The 5,373-nt window shown below is 51.1% G+C and overlaps 1 pseudogene; it reads right to left on the reverse strand.

Annotated features, from left to right (window-relative positions):
- Positions 1-2,352: 2,352 nt before the first annotated feature.
- Positions 2,353-5,055, reverse strand: LOC113607622 (myeloid-associated differentiation marker-like; annotated as a pseudogene).
- Positions 5,056-5,373: the final 318 nt, after the last annotated feature.

Below are 5,373 nucleotides of genomic sequence, written 5' to 3' on the forward strand. Positions count from 1 at the left end.
TCTACCTCTTGAAAACTGTTTCCTGCAATTCTGCATTGCTTTGAAATCCTCTTCGTTGCCCTACCTCAGTATATTTTTGCACGATAGTTATCTTTTATAACCCTGCAGGTTTGTGAATTGCAGTGCCCCTGAGCTCCATTTTTCAACTCGCTTTTTTGGGAGCTGGCCGCAAAACCGCAGGATTGCTTCAGGCCCTATTCTGGTTCTGAGGCGGCAGGCTGAGCCTTTGGTTAATTCTTCTTCCTGATGTGAAATTAGAGTGACATGTGCCTGTCCAAACACCTAGAGCTAGTCTCTCATTGGTTAAATAGCAAATTTTATTTAAAATTTAAATAGCAAATTTTCCTTAAAATAGCAATTTTACTTCATTATTTCTTAAGATTTCCTTGCTGTGGGGATCACCTCCTCGGAGCACTCCCCATCCACCCAACCTGCCACTGGGTGAAGAACTCATGCTTCACCCCAGGACTGGAGTGAGTGGCAGCATTTGGGGGAGGGGGTCCTTCCCCTGCCTCTCCCCCAGAGCTCTGCTTGCCTGACCCCTCTGGCCCTGGTGACACAAGGATGCTGAGTTCTGAACATCCTGGCTGGGAGTAAGAGAGGAAGAAGGCTTGTGATGCGTTTCTGACCACCAGTTACTGTAAGGGGCTTCTGGTCTCAATGCACAGGAGCACAGAGGTACACGCACACATACTCAGCATGCACGCCAACACACACCTTTAAAAAGAGGCCCCAGGAGCTTGTAGGGCTCCTTTAAGAGCTAGGGTACCAGATACTGGGCATTGGGGTGGGGTGCACCTCCGCTTTCCTAAGGCTGGGCCATTGCCTAGGATTTGGCTGAGGTGATGGTGGGCAGGCTGGAGGGATGGGGCGTGGTGGGGGAGAGACTGAGGGAGGGGTGCCTTGAGAGGGTGCTTTGGGTGAGGAGGGAAACCTGCTTGGCAGCGTCTGAGCTATGGGCAAATTTGGGGCGATTAGGATCTGTGGATTTTTTGGGTTTCCTTACTTATCTTATCTTTACTTATCTTACTTATCTTTAAAAGGTTTAAAAACTAACATCATAGATGTGGTAGAAGGGACAAAGCTTCTCTCTGTGATTGACAACAGGGGCTGATGGGGACCAGAAGCTCCAGGAAGGTTTTTTTTAATTATGCACATTTATATAGATGCCATTATTCATGAGTCCCAGAGAAGCAGGAAGCAGCAGCAGGAAGCAACTGGCACACAGAAACACACGTGTGTGCACCACACGCAGTCACTGCAGTTTCTTTCACTATGGAAGCAGCAGTCTCCACCCCATTCAAACCACTCCACCAAAAATAAAATGAAAAGGAACTTTCCTTCAGAATAAGGCCACCCAGTAATTTGTGACCTCTTAACTGGAAAAAAAACAAAAAAGATAACATCAGCTATAAGGCTGGCAGTGACCAATTTTTTTGTCCCCGCAGAGGCAGGACATGCTGTTTTGAACACTGAGGCAGGAGGGCCACATCACTGCCCCTCACAAACACTGCAGACGGTTGTCTTCAAGTCGGTGCAGTTCTCTGCCAGCTCCTACTTGGATACACAGATAGTAGTTGGGGTGGAAGGCATTCATCCCTCTCTTCCTCTAAGATGGCCTCTAGGCAGTGGGTTTAAGTAAGCCTGCAAAAATTCTGGAGCCAATCTCAGGTGGGGCTGAGCACCAGGTGGGACCTCAGGACCCAGGGTATCTGCTTTAATACTCCTGCCCCTAGAAATTATTGACCTCCAGAGATATTATTTTAACTCTAAGGAGAGGTACACTGTATATCCCCTTCCACTGGGATAAAGGGGTTCAAATTCCTAGCTACCCACCCCACACCCCAAACACATACACACACACACACACACCAACTAAAGCACAGCCACGGGCACAGGCATGCTTTGGCTGTGAGACCCCTCCGGAGGCCCAGGGTGTGAACAGCTGCACAGAGGGCTGTGTGATGTGGAGTCAGCACCTTAGGAGGTGGGAGGGGGGCGGTGGGCAGAGAAGGAAGAAGCTCAGGGTCCCGGTGCAAGGAAGGGGAAGAGGTAGTAGGGAAACAGGTAGAAAAGAAAACAAAGCACAACCAGAAAGAGACAGAGAGCAGAAAATGTAAAAAAGAAGAGAATGGAAAGCAAAAGAGGCAAAACAGAATGTGGGCAACCACACAAAACAGGAAGAAGACAGAGGAAAAGGAGGGAAGGAAACAGAAAAGAGAGTGAGATGATTGGGGAAGGATGTGAGCAGGGAGAGAGGGGACAGGATGAGGACATCTGAGGATGTCATGAAACTTCTGATGGTAATGAAACTTCTGTTAAGAAGAGGAATGGGCACTCATGGGCAGAGCCTCACCCTACAAAATACAAGGCCATGCACATGCTGTCAGCCACGTAAGCTAGCAGGTTCAAGGTGGTCAAGGTGGCCACAGCCAGTCGTTGGTCCCAGGTGCACAGTGTTGGGCAGAGCTCATCACTGCAGCTCACATCCCTGGACCACTTTGGCTGCCCGTCAAAATTCTCGTCAAACTGGTAAAGCGGCCAGAGGACCAGGCAGTACTGTAAAGGAGGACGGAGAGCACAGTCTGCTCCATCAGGAAACTGGGGTAGGGGATGGGCAGGATTTTTTCATTGTCGCAGTCACACCCGTTCACAATGAAGTTCACGGCCCCCAGGATGAAGCAGATAGAGTACACGGCCACATGCCATATCAGGGCTGGCTGGTGCATGTACAAGTCAGTGTTACTGATGAAGCCAAAGATGACAAAGTCCACATAGTTCTCCAGCCTCCTGATCACACCTCCCAAAGTGGGCAGAAATCAGTACATATCGCCAGGCTGGACACAGACCCAGGCCACTTCGGTGGCATGAAGCATAGATGCCATGCCTGAGAATGCAGTGGCGGTGATGGCATGATTTTGGGCAGGGCCCTGAGGCAAGTACTGGATTTAGGTGATGCCGAAAATGATGGAGGCTGAGAGGCAGATGAAGGGAAAGTAAAAGGCAAAGGAATGGAGAAAACCATCCCAACCGCCGGCGGAAGCGGGACTGGAATACACATAATTAATTATAAGGATGATGAGGGTCACGGTGAAGCAGAAGCATCAGACAAACATGGACCAGTTACCTATGTCCCCCTTAAGAGTGTCTTCACTGGCCACCAGCAAGAAGGGCACACAGGTGGAGAGCAGCTGCCCCAGGCAGAGGAAGAAGCCCATGATGGTCATGGAGCCCAGACCTGAGGACAAGCACATGGTCACTCAGGTCACCGTCACCAGTACAGCAGGGGTCTTCACTGAGAACCCACCAGAGAAAGATCCGGCTCCAGAAGCTGATTAAGTCAGACACCGGGAAACGGCTCAGGAGTGGCTGAGGCTCAGGATGTGTGGGGTTTGAACCACTGACTCAGACACTCGGGTAACAGCACAGCCACTCCAGAATGGTTTGCCTCACCTATCACCCTTGGCCTTGTCAGGAGACTTGTCTTACCCCAAACCTCATAGCTTGGTTGGGTCTGGCCTCAAACCATGAACATTTTAGGTCCTCTGTGCTGTGTGCCATTATCTACAGAGACACAGGGTAGGATGGTCCTTATCTATAACCCCAAAGCTTCAAGGCTCTGAAATGGAAAAAGAACTTTAAAAAAATTCATTTGGTAAGAAAATTTGACCTGAACAGACATGAGACAATTTATGGTCTGTACTTATTTCACTTAGTGTGAATGTTCAAAAGTTCAGTTGCAGAAATACTAACGTGTTTGATTAAAAGGAGCTTTCAGGCCCCGGTGGGGTGTTATGTCCTACAGAGTAGTTGCACCATGTTACATGATTGAAGCTGAAAAATTCTGAATTCTGGATCATATCTGACCTGAAATGTTTCAGAAAACGGATTGTGGATTGTACTGCTGACCCCATTTTACAGATAAGAAAACTGACTCTTGGGGTATCAAGTGCCTTCCCTAAGGTTGCATGGCTAGAAAGTGGGAACTCCAGATAAAAATGCCAAAGCTGTGGGTTTGAATGTTTTCTCTAAGCCCAGCATTTAAGCAGCACACATGGGTGGTAGCCCAGGACCAAAGCTCCGGGCTCTGGGACCCAGGACACACCTTCAGAGCCATGGGTTCCATCCACAGCAACCTGAAGAGACACATGTCCTGGCCTTTCCTCCCTGCAGCCATCACTAGAAGGAGCTGCCATCTGAGGTGACCCAGCCCCACCCAGAGGAGGGCAGCTTCAGAGGTGAACAGGGGTAAGCCATGGGGTGAAAGCAAGGCAGTGGGGACAAGATGATATGTGAAGTAGGAACTGTTTTGAATCCCCTCCCCCCAAAATTTTGCCTTAACATGTGACTCTTCCCTATTTGGGAGAAGACACCAACCCAGCATTACTACAAGAAGGAGCATCACGGGGGAACCAAACAACAAAATAATATGTTTGGCTGTTAAGTACCAAAGCTGCCATCCAGGTGTGCGTCTGGAAAGATCTAGGAGTAGTACTGCCTGAGCGAGGATTTTTCTGGCCTGGGAGACTGGTTAGCAGCTTTCAAGGTGGGAAGGAGGGATTGGAAATGAACAAGGATGTTGTGTCTGGATGCTGATGTGGAGCCTTTCAGGGCATCCTAGGGAGGGGATGGAGCATGGACAGATGATAGGCCCCCTTTTAAGGGCAGGAGCTGAAAGAGGAGGCACCTGCTGGCCCTCTGGCAGGTGACAGCCCTGAGGATGCACTTGGGACTGGGGCGGGGGCGGCAGAGTGGAGATGAGCTGGGGAGGATTCCGGGGTCCGAGTGGCCCCGAGGCAGCCAAGTAGGTGTCTTCTGACCCAGAAGGGATGCAGGCATGGAGCCAACCTTCCCCATGGAGGAGGGGCCGCCTGGAATGGAACTGAGAGAGGGAGGACGGAGGCCTAAAAGGGTTTCAGGGTTGGGACAGGGGACACGTGGCGAGCATGGTAGGGACCATGGAGACCAGGGAATCGGCCAGGTCACCTGCCCAAGACGGTCCCGCCAGCAGGGCTGCAGTCCTGCCTCACACAGGGCCTCCTGCAAGGGTCCCATGGTGTGGGGGACTGAGAGCTCCTCCCCGGCCCACTCCCTCCTCAGGGACAGCTGCCCTGTTTCAAAGGGACTCTTTGCCAAGAGGCGCCCCCAGGGCTTAAGGGCCAGCACCCTGAGCCCGCAGCCAGCTTCCTGCCATCAGGGGCCTTGTCACCTTTGCTGATAATAAACCCTGGGAAAAGCTGAGGCTGGAAAGAGAAACACAGAGCAAACCCCGAGAACCTACCTGGACTCACAAGGCTCCTTCAGCCCCAGTTGCCAGTGGAGCCCTGGAGCCTGCTGGCCTTCCAGTTGGCACTGCCAGGGGTGGGGTGTGGG

The sequence above is a fragment of the Aethalodelphis obliquidens genome, unplaced genomic scaffold, assembly GCF_003676395.1.
Source record: "Aethalodelphis obliquidens isolate GAN/ISIS:26980383/991018 unplaced genomic scaffold, ASM367639v1 scaffold49, whole genome shotgun sequence".
NCBI classification, from domain to species: Eukaryota; Metazoa; Chordata; class Mammalia; order Artiodactyla; family Delphinidae; genus Aethalodelphis; species Aethalodelphis obliquidens.